General features: G+C 41.4%; 1 pseudogene; it reads right to left on the reverse strand.

Moving 5' to 3' along the window:
• The window catches only part of LOC142422735 (RNA-binding protein PNO1 pseudogene), a 72,891-nt pseudogene extending 61,609 nt beyond the window's left edge, over positions 1-11,282 (reverse strand).
• Between the last annotated feature and the right edge of the window lie 1,020 nt (positions 11,283-12,302).

A 12,302-nucleotide genomic window follows, 5' to 3' on the forward strand; every position in this document is an offset into this window, starting at 1 on the left:
AGACATATTAACAACAATTTTAGGTTAAAAGTTTGAAAATAACTCACAAGACTAAGGCCTGAAGATATCTGTTTCAAGAATAAGAAGTACTAGGAAATATGTGTGTGTGTTTATATAACACTAGTACCAATTACATTCTATAAAACTTCAGATTGTATGTCAGCAAAGGCATGATTATGACAATAAAATGTTCATCTATTAAGATACAAAAATCTCTTAAGAAATTAGCAGGAAATATTACTGTTATTCTAATTTATAACCTGTTACTTCTCAAGTCACATTAAAAAAATCACTTTATTGGGGGCTCATACAACTCTTATCATAATCCATATATGTATCCATTTTGTGAAGCACATTTGTTGCCATCATCATTCTCAGAACACTTTTTCTTTCTACTTGAATCCTTGGTATCAGCTCCTCATTTTTCCCTCCCTCCCTGCTCCCCTCTTCCTCATGAACCTTTGGTGATTTATAAATTATTATTATTTTATCACATCTTACACTGTCCAACATTTCTGTTTACCCACTTTTCTGTTGTCCGTCCCCCAGGGAGGGGGTTATGTGTAGATCCTTTTGGTCTGTTCCTGCCTTCTACCACATCTTCCTTCCACCCTCCCGGTATCCCCACTCTCACCACTGGTCCTGAAGGGATCATCTGTCCTCGGTTCCCTTTATATCCAGTTCCTATCTTTACCAGTGTACATCCTCTGGTCTAGCACGATTTGTAAGGTAGAATTGGGATCATGATAGTGGGGGGGAAGAAGCATTTAAGAACTAGAGGAAAGTTGTATGTTTCATTGTCACTATGCTGTACCCTGACTGGCTCACCTCGTCCCTGAGGCCCTTCTGTCAGGGGATGTCCAGGTGTCTACAGATGGACTTTAGGTCCCCACTTTGCACTGCCCATCATTCTCAATGATATGATTTTTTGTTCTTTGATGCCCGATACTTGATCCCTTCAACACCTTGTGATCACACAGACTGGTGTGCTTCCATGTGGGCTCTGTTGTTTCTGAGCTAGATGGCCGCTTGTTTACCTTCAAGCCTGTAAGACCCCAGATGCTATATCTTTTGATAGCCCAGCACCATCAGCTTTCTTCCCTACATTTACTTATGCACCCACTTTGTCTTCATCGATTGCGTCAGGAAGCATCATGGAATGCCAAGTTAATAGAACAAAGTGTTCTTGCATTGAGGAAGTACTTGAGTGGATGCCTAATGTCTTTTTGCGACCTACCTTAATACTAAACCTATAAATGTATGCACATAGATCTATTTCCCCATCATCCTATATAAATATATTTACATATGTACATGCCTGTATTTAGACCTCTATAAATGTCCTTTGCCTCCTAGTTCTTTGTCCTTTTACTTTCCTCTTGTCCCACTATCATGCTCAGCCTTCATTTGAGTTCCAGTATTTCCTCTAGGTAACATTGCCCTTGATCAATCCCTACCAGGCTTCTTACACTCTCCTCACCACTGATTTTGGATCACTTGTTCTTCCCTTGTCCCTGGGTTGGTCCCCCATCCCCCGCCATTTCCTTTCTCCCACTTCCCCTTTTCCCGTATCGTATCCCCCCTCCCTGAACCACTGGTCCCATTCTTTTCATCTCCAAATTATTCATCTAAATAGACATGCAGATACATTAATAAGTGCAAAAACCAGGCAAAGACAAATAAAACAACAGAGGACTTCAAAACCAACCAAACAATAACAACAGCAAAAAAACAAACACAAAATAATAATAACAGAAAGAAAGCCATTGACAAAAATGGAGAAGCCTATAAATAGTTCAAGGCCTGTTTATTTACCTTTATGAGTGTTTTCCATTCTAGACTGATGGGGTGACACACTGTCTTCAAAGTCTATTTTTGGTATTCCCCTGAAGTTTCATCACTCTGCTCACCCTCCTGTTCCACTGCACGCCCTCAGTGCCTCAGCCCAGCATGATGGGGCAAACCGGGCACTATTCCTGCACTGTGTCTCCAGTGCTGGCCACTTTGGTGCCTTGGTTCAGTGAGTGACGCTGTGTCCCATTGTGGGGTCAGCCCTATGGTCCTCCTCATGCATTGACTACTCTGAGCAGGAATAACGTTCTTGGGTAAGGTGACCAGATTTTAACATTGGTAAAGCGGGGCACCATTGATAAAACTCATATCCTGGCAAAATAGCCACATGGCAGGTCGAAAACCATATACCCTAGCTTGTTGTGCATTCTTTAAAAAAACCAGGACTTTTTAAAAACACCACGGAACGGGGACAAATTATTAAAAACGGGACTGTCCTGCCAAAAGGACCTTGGGGCTTGGTTGGCCCAGAGGACCAGGATGTGTCGGGGGACAGAGACCTCAACAAATGATCACAGGTCCGGCAGGCGCAATTGTACGGTTAAGATACATAAAGATAGCTACTTAGAGCGTATTACTAGTTATAGAAACATTTTGAGGTGAACGATTCACCTGCCTTTTGCCATCTTGTGACTAAATCAATGAAAGTTGGTCTAGTATTGTAAAAGTTTCAAAACATTTCATTGTTTCATGTATCCTGGATCAAAGATAGAAAATGTCACTGTCCCACAAAACTTTTACATCTTCCCAGATGCCATCACATTTGCATTTACTATCTTTTACATCCTGGTACCACCAGACTTTCTGCTTTAAAGACAGACCACTTTTGTTTTACCTTTACAAAACTTCCTGAGAAATATGTGCTACAGAGAACAACACTAAACCTATAGGTTGGGAGAGGGGCCTGCCTGCCACTCCTGCACCGAAACAAACCAAGAAGGAAAAGGAGAGTGACGGTCTAGACCCCATACTGGCATACCAAGCCCTGCACAGAGAGGCACAGAGAGGACTATAGGGCCAACAACAGCTCAAGACATGATGACCCCTCATTGGTAATACTGTGACAGAGGACAATATTAGGGACACATGGTGGGGGCTGAGTCCAGTCTGAACCCCCCATGGTGGGGAGAACCAAGAAGGGAACATAGCAAATCAGCAACAGGAGCCACGCCAAGTCACAAAGCCCCTGAGGAGACCCCCAAATAGACTTCAAGCTTAGGAGTAGCAGTTCCTCGAACTCCCGAGGACCAGTGAGGAGATAGTAATAAAGGTCAGTGGACAGGCCTGGAATTATCTATGCTTTTATCAGTTTTTTTGGCAGTTTATTATTATTATTATTAGTAGTAGTAGTAGGGGCAGTAGAAGTAGGAGTAGTAGTATATATGCATTTTTTCCTATTTGTATTTTTTCCTCTCTTTATTCAATTTTTTGTTTTCTTTTTGTATTGTCTATATTATTGTTGCTTTACCTACCGAAATAAGCTAGTGACATGGGAAGCAAGCCTGATGTGAAAGCCTCGGGCCTGAAGGTTCCAGAGGAACTTTGGAGAAGGAGGCTGGGAAGGGAGCAGTAAGCAAACAATGCCATAGACAGGGGAACAACTAAGGAATGAAAATCAACAATAAGGAGGACGAAGAGATCCTGGGGGTGTTGGAGCAACCGCAATCCAGCTGAGAGGAATTACTGAGATACCGAAGAAGAGCAAGTGTGATGGTGGGAAAGGAGAAAGATAAAAGGAAACAGAGGAAAGCTATGGACAGAGGTATAAACATAGGTATGCACTTATGTAAATATATTAATTCATAAAAATAGAGGTATTGGCATAGGTACATATATTTATATGGCAATACATTGAGAAAGTGGACGGACTTTGGGTCTCAAAGACTTCCCTCAATGCAAGAACACTTTGCTCTAACACTGTGGCATTCATTGACACTCACCTTCCCAGCATGATCACTGAAGAAAAAAATGGGTGTGCAAGCAAATGTGGTGAAGAAAGCTGATTGTGCCCAGGTGTCAAAAGATAGTGTGTATGGGGTCTTAAAGGCTTGAAGTTTAAAAAGCGGCCATCTAGCAGAGAAGCAAGTCCACATGGAAGAAGTACACCAACCTGTGTGATCATGAAATTTTGATGGGATCAGGTAACAGCCATCAGAAGACCAAAACAAATAAACAAAAAACATATTGTTGAGAATAAGGGGTCAGAGCACAGATCCAAAACCTATCTGTCAACAATGGGACATGCCCTCGTAGAAGGTTCATGAGGAAGGGATGAGTCAATGAGGATGAAATAAAGTACTGATGAAACACACAGCGTTCCTCTGATTCCTTGAGACTTTCTCACCTCTCACTTTCATGACCCCAATCTTGCCTCTGACTGTGGGCTAGGCTGGGGCATGTACACAAGTACAGACAAGAACTCAGGACACATGAAATCCAGGTCAGATAAACCCCTCAGGAACAGAAATGGGAGTAGTGATACCAGGAGGGTAGGGGGAGGTAGGGAGAGGAGGGGGTAAGAGACCGCAAAGGAAGGGAGACTGCAGTCAGTGTAAAATATGAAAATAATAATTTATAATTTATCAAGGAGTCATGAAGGTGGGAGGAGGAAGGGAGGGTCAAAAGAGTAGCTGATACCAAGGGCTCAAATAGAATGTGTTTAGAAAATAATGATGGCAACATTTGTGCTGTAAGAACCTTCAGCAAAGTTGTTAGGTAGCTTAGCCTAGGTAATTGGGAAGTCCATTTACACATGCCCAGGAGAGCCAGCAAAGGACAAAGCTGGATTTTCCTGCTGGTGGGCTCAGATGGGCGTTACACCTGGAATAGCCCACCTGGGCCAGGTGATTGCAATTCAGCTAATGGGATCGACCTGGGGTCGTTCACCACACCTCCTGCGGGAACCCTTAAGAAGACAGGAACCCTTAAGAAGACAGGAACCGAGAGGGAGAAGGTCTTGCTTGGGTGGTCTGGTCGTCTTCCTGGGAGGAGAGAGATCTTTGTGTGACCTGGGGCAGTCTCTGCCAGGCTGCATGGTCAAAGGAATCCTATGGGTGCCGCGTAAAACCTGAAACTTCTTTTAACTCTCATTAAATTCACTTGGATCACGAGTCTGGCTTCGGCGTGAAATCTTTCTCGGGCGGAGCCAAGGACCGAGGCTGAAATCTAGTCCCAGAGAGAGAGACCTTACATAGTGACCTTAAAACAACAACAACAAAAATACAAAAACTTGCTACAAACCATTGTATCTTATTTTCCCTCAGCTCTTAATGTGGTCTTCATTAAGTAGTCAGGATATGTGACATCATGTCATGCAGGTTTGCCACCTTATATATGCCATGCTTTAATAATTGAAGTAAATACACACACAGTTTAAATCAAGGAAGATTTATTTAAAGCTGTATCATTCAGAAAAGCATCAAAGTTAAAAAGGTTTTAATTTACCCTGTAGGCGAGTAGATAGATTCAAAAGAAACAAATTAGCAATTAAAATTGTAACTTACTAAGAAAAAATATAATTCTTAGATGTGCACAACAGAGTAAGGTCTAGGACACAATAAGCATACTAGAAAAGCACAGAACGTGATTTTTTTTAAAAAGTCCAAAACCTGGATGAAGAACAAAACAAACACGGCATGCATTAGGTTAACTAAAAATAGAGGAAGTAAGTCTCCATGATATGATTTCCCATGAACTTGTTAGGAATCTACAATGATCTAAGAGAGGATGCTGGAGCATGAGTTTTTTTTCAAGACCATGTAATTTAGTAAATGCATTTGATCCTCACCTGAAAGCCAGAGCGTTCAAAGGATAAGTTAGGCTTTCAAGCTAATGATTCCACAACATTTGTTAGTTCAACAAGAACCTCAGTTATTTGTTAATGTTATATCAATGCCCCCCCAAAAAAACATATCATTAAACTGCTAGTCAGATATAGTTTTGACTATATCAAATAAATTTACTATCAATGAATTCTTTAAATATTGTTGTTATATATCTCTCATGATAGCCCTTTAAAATAAGCAAACACTAGCATACTTAAATACAGATAGATTTTTTTCTTACCAAAAAAAGTATGTGGGCTTTGAATCATAACAAGCTCAATTTTAGTATCAACAAAATAAAGATTTAAAAATTACCTATATATAAGACACTACTGAAATAAAGTTCAATAATCAAGGTGATTTTTCTTATTTTATCTAAATTTAGCTTTTTAGATTGCTTAAAAATATCTACATTTGATCTAAAGTAATCTGGCCAATGAGTTGTTTCTGACTCATAGGATAGAGTAGAGACTGCTTTCCAAGGTTTCTGAAACTGTAAAACCTGGTGAAAGCAGACTGGCTGATCATCTTGTAGTGGACACTTAGCTCAAACTGCTGGCAATTTGGTTAGCAGTCTGGTGCTTGACTCATTCCTTCTACACTGATTTTTGGGAGGGCTTTTTTCCTTAAAAAATGCTTCCTCATGCCCGAGCTTTTTTCCTTAAAAAATGCTTCCTCATGCCCCACCCCCACACACTATCATGATCCGAATTCTACCTTGCAAGTCTGGATAGAGCAGAGGATGGACACTGGTGCAGATAGGAGCAGGAGGCACAGGGAATGCAGGGTGGATGATACCTTCAGGACCAGGGGTGTGAGGGGCAATACTGGGAGGATAGAGGGAGAGTGGGTTGGAAAGAGGGAACCGATTACAAGGATGTATATGTGACCTCCTCCCTGGGGGACGGACAACAGGAAAGGGGGTGAAGGGAGACGTTGGACAAGGCAAGATATGACAAAATAATAATTTATAAATTATCAAGGGTTCATGAGGGAGGGGGTAACGGGAAGGGAGGGGGGGAAAAGAGGACCTGATGCAAAGAGCTTAAATGGAGAGCAAATGCTTTGAAAATGATGAGGGCAATAAATGTACAGATTTGCTTTACACAATTGATGTATGTATGGATTGTGATAAGAGTTGTTTGAGCCCCTAATAAAACATTTTTAAAAAGCCCCCAATCTCACCGCCTCCCCACAGCCCCAGACTGTAGCATTCACCTCTCTCGGGGCAACAATTAAACACTGGGATTAGTGATTTACATATCTTTACCTGGCTCAAGTTAATTTGAAAGACAAAGCTCCTGGCTCACAGGGGGAAAAGAGAAACTAATCTTTCCTTTTTACACCTCCTGAAGTTTTTAAAAACACATAGTATCTAATTCAAGTTCTCTGTAAAGTTTCAAGTTCTAAGGTTGATATACACATATAAAAAACTATCAAATGAGTCATTTTATTAATTTTTTCACAATATTAAAATAAATTCACAAGCACACATATGTTATAAAATAAAAAGTGAGCTATTTGAAAAAGAAAAAAATACACATATTTTCCTATGATTTATAATACCATCCAGAGGTGAAATTATACCTTTAACATAAAAATTTTATTTATTAAAAATAAAAGGGAGATCTAATGAAGGATTACACAAGGCAGTTGGTTGATGGAGGAGAAAATTGAAACCCCAAATAGAAGGTTCTTAAGGTTGAGAGAGAAATCTATGGTGGAATCTCATCCTTTATTTCTAGCGAATCCATGAGGCAAAGCTGTCATAAAAGGTGGCCCCCCATATTATGTGAAGGTCAAATGCCAGTTCTCTAACAGACTACAAGGTCACTCCTTACTGCAAATAAGGCAGTCAAAAGTGATTGCAACAGGATGCACTGAAAAAAGAACAAAATTTTCACAGCTGAGAAAACACATGGGAAGACTACATAATACTTAGCAGAGATTCTGGGAGCCCTGAAATATGGGTTTGTAATTCCCCAAGTGCTCACCTTTGCAGAATCTCTGAGTGTTCATAGAAACATGGAGTAGAACACTATGTTGTCTGGTACTAATTTGCTGGGTCCCTGGGAGATCCTGCCAAAAATGACAACATACTTATTTAATGTGTATGCTAAGCAAATAACCAGAGAAGCTGGATTTCATGAAGAAGAACGTGATTTCAGGTTTGAGAAAGGCTTGTAAACATCCTGCAATAGGTAGATGACACAATCTTGCTTGCTGAACGTGACAAAGGCTTGAAGCCCTTGCTGATGAAGACCAAAGATTTGTCTTTAATATGAATTACTACTCGATGTAAATAAAATAAAAATCCTCAAAATTGAACAAATAGATGACATCACGATAAACGGAGAAAAGATTGAAGTTGTCCAGAATTTCGTCTTGATTGGATCCATAATCAGTACTCTTTGAATCAGCAGAAAAGAGATCAAATTATGCATTGCATTAGGACAATCTGCACAAGACTTCCTCAACGTGTTGGAAAACAAGGTGCTACCTCCCTCAATGCATGAATACTTTCTTCTATTAAATTGGCATTCTATGATGTCACCCTCTGAAGCCAAAGCCGGTGAACAAGCAAATGTGGTGAAGAAAGCTGATGCTGCCCGGCTATCAAAAGATATAGCGTCTGGGGTCTTAAAGACTTGAAGATAAACAAGCGGCCATCTAGTTCACACAACAAAGCCCACATGGAAGAAGCACACCAGCCTGTGCGATCAGAAGGTGTTGAAGGGAGCAGGTATAAGGCATCATTAGAACAACAACAAAAAAATCTTACCAGAGTGAATGAAAGGGACAGTGCAGAGTGGACACCCAAAGCCCATTTGTCGGCCACTGGAGATCCCCTTGCAGAGGGGTCTAGAGGAGGAGATGAGTCAGTCAGGGTACGATGTAGCACCGATGAAAAATACAGCTTTCCTCCAGTTCCTAAATGCTTCCTCCCTCCAGCCCCCCCTCCACCCCCGCCCCAGTATCATGATCTGAATTGTAGCTTGCAAGCCTGGATAGAGCAGTGGATGTACACTGGTGAAGAGAGGAGCTGGAGGCACAGGAAATCCAGGACGGATGATACCTTCAGGACCAAGGATTTGAGGGGCAATACTGGGAGAATAGAGGGTGAGTGGGTTGGAAAGAGGGAACCGATTACAAGGATGTACATGTGACCTCCTCCCTGGGGGACAGACAACAGAAAAGGAGTGAAGGGAGACGTTGGACAGGGCAAAATAATAATTTATAAATTATCAAGGGTTCATGAGGGAGGGGTGAGCGGGGAGGGGAGGGGAGGGAAAAAAAGAGGACCTGATGCAAAGGGCTTAAGTGGAGAGCAAATGCTTTGAAAATGATGAGGACAAAGAATGTACAGATGTGCTTTACACAAATGATGTATGTATGGATTGTGATAAGAATTGTATGAGTTCCTAATAAAATGTTAAAAAAAAAAAGAAAGAAAACAAGGTGCTACTTTGAAGACTAAGATACACCTGACCAAAGTCTTGCCATTTTCAATCATATCATATGCATGTAAAAGTTGGATATTGAATAAAGAAGATTGAAGAAAAATCGATGTATCTGAAATGTGTTGATGGTGAAGAATATTGAAAGTATCATGGACTTCCCTAAGAACCAACTAATCTGTCTTGGAAGAAGTACAGCTAGGATGTTCCTTAAAGGCAAAGATGGTGAAACTTTGTCTCAAGTACTTTGGTTATATTATCAGGAGAGATCAGCATATCATGCTTGGTAAAGTGAAGGGGCAGTGAAAAAGACGAAGGCACTCAATGAGATGGATTGACCCAGTGGTTGCAACAATGGCCTCAAACCTAGGAACAATTGTGAGGACAGCTCAGGATCAGGTAGTGTTTCATCCTCTTGGACATAGTCGCTATAATTCAGAAACGGCTATACAGCAATAACATGAGTCAAAATCATATCAAAGGCAATGGGTTTGTAGAGGATTGTGTGTTGGGCTGTCAACTGCAAGGTCAGCAGTTAGAAACCACCAGGTACTCCTGGGGGAGAAATATGAAGCTTTCCACTCCAGTAAAGATTTACAGTCTGGAAAACTCACAGGAGCAGTTCTATGAGTCACTATGAGTTGGAATTGACTCGGTGGTAGTTATGTTTTACTACATTTAAAATTACAATTACACCTGCTTCCTATTAGAAAGTTGGCCTAGTTGCTTCTTAAAAATCCAAATACAAGATAAACGAAAATATATCATAATATCCATACAATTCTGTAGAAGGTTCTAGGCAATTACAACAACTGGAAGATAAGTCTGCTGCACTTATCTCTTGACACTGTGATTCATTCTAAAAATAGTTCAGGCTTCTTCTGTGACTCATAGTAACTGTCCTGCTATTGATTGACTTCTAGTTTCTTTTTTTTTGTCCTGAGTGCCTCTTCTCCTTCCATTTCAGATAAATAACACATTACCCAAATCAAATGCAGTTTAGGAGAGTTTCCACATTTTTCCCTCTAATACCTCCATTGATTCTAGGTGTGAGATGTGCTAGAGACAAACGAACAAAGACTTATATTAGGAATTAGAAGTTCTTTCCCCCAAACTTTGTTAATTAACATCTTAGGCATTTTTTGTTTTGTAGCTGAACTCTTGGCTCTGACATGTGCTGACTGTTCTCTGATATGTAAAAAATAACTCCGTGGTCATTTCAATGTGTAAAATGTTTGGCAATATTGTTAGAACTATCATCATAAATCAGAAGGAACTTTCTTGGGAACTCCATTGCCACTTGATTTAGTCTTTCCTGACACCTTGCCTATCATAGAATGAAACCAAGATTGCTTCCTCAGCAAGAGTTTCTCTATTAAACACTCACAAAGAAACCTAAAGAACATGGAGGAGCTTTCAGATTCTAAAAATTGATGGATGACCTTAGTATTTAGAATAAATTGGAGAATGGAATTCATTGCTAAATTGGACGGTATACATCATGGAACAATGTCCAAAATAAAATGGTGCTTATTTCATTTAAAGTAAGCCTGTAAATTGGTCTTTAACATGAAGAGGCACAACCAGCAGCATTTTTACAAGAATGCCACTAAGGCTAAGGTGGGCATCTTCTAGTGCCTTGAGCGCCCACCCTTGTTTTCTCAGAAGTTAGAGCTGAAACAGCACATCAAGACCACCCATGTTGTTCCCTGACAATGTGGATGAGCTGTCAAGCCTCTGGTCTTCGGTGGGCACATTCTTAGGCCTCCCTAACTCTTGCATCACCAGTGAGCTTGCGGCCACTGGTGTAACTGTTTGGGGCAGTGCCCTGTCCTTTAGTCTCTGTGGCAGGTCTAAAGCCCACTGCAGGATGGAAGCCAGTACCCAGTTGAGGACTATGAGCTGGACCTACCAACAGTGCCAGGAGTGGGTGCCTGATCAGGAGAGCTACATGTCCCACAAGAAAATGAGCTATGGTTGGGTCTGGGAGTGTTACCCACTTTGGCAGTGGGAGCAGTCCTTTCACATCCCCAATAGCCTGTAAATATACATCCACAATGACCACGAAACAGTAAAGAAAGTCAACACTAGTGGGGATTGCGTGGAAGACAGCTCTGGCTTGCCTGGGCCCTCCCTCCTCTTGAGTCATGTTAGTCTTATGTCAGTAGCAGAAACTTAGATTTGAGCCTGATGTCCAAAGTCAAACTTCCTGGTGGGCCTTTCCCTCTGGTGAGCCATCTGGAAAAGAATGTAAAGCAGGGGACATTGCAGAAACCACCAATGGCATGACTTTCTCTTCCACTAAAAGACACAAGTGCTCCTTTCAGTGTGCAAAATGTAGCTCTGCAACAGACTCAGGGCTCAAGTTCAAGAGCCACATTCCTCAGTACCAGACAACTCCGGAGCTCAGTGTCATTTTTAGTTTCTGCTACACCACTGCCAGATCCCTCAGACTTCACCTCTTCATGATATGCAAGAGGAAAGACCAGGAGGAGAAAGAGAAGGTTCAGACGGAGGCTGCAAAGCCAGCAGAGGAGGGCACTGGGGCAAAGGTGTCCATGAAGATCAGCGAGAATGAACCAGAAGAATGTGCTACTGGTCCAGACCCTGAGGAGGATGGCGCCCAACATGCTCAGAGTCAACCCCAGACCCCTCAGGACCAGGATAGCCACATGCTAAGCTCTTAGGTCTGACCAGAAGTTTGTATTCTGTGAGGTCAGGTGGTGCCCTAGTGTCCTCCATCTGTGTGTGGATAGTGGGAACTGGTGGAATGTGGCCACCTGTGGCCTGGAATAATTGTCTGTGCTGAGCTGCAGGGGTTGAGAGTTCCCTTGCTCCAGGACCCTAGTAGCTCTGGGTTTGTTTCTGTTAAAAAATAATAAATATAATAAAGTGGAGTTTATTTTATATTCCATTTGTTCAAAAGAAAAGATGACTGTTTTTATTCCAGAAAGAAGACAGAAAAAATATGCAAACTATGAAATATTATAAATTTATCCTATGCAACTTTCATGCTGACATGAATAGCTATTACATAAAGTGGGGTGGGGTATGGGGTATGATTCTGCTCTCGAGAACAGAGAAGGGCAATAACCTCAAGCACAAAGCAGTGATAATTTTGTCAGCTAAGTGCTATGGAAATGTGTTTAGTTCCTGTCTGGTGCAGTCA

The sequence above is a fragment of the Tenrec ecaudatus genome, chromosome 12 (assembly GCF_050624435.1).
Source record: "Tenrec ecaudatus isolate mTenEca1 chromosome 12, mTenEca1.hap1, whole genome shotgun sequence".
Classification (NCBI taxonomy): domain Eukaryota; kingdom Metazoa; phylum Chordata; class Mammalia; order Afrosoricida; family Tenrecidae; genus Tenrec; species Tenrec ecaudatus.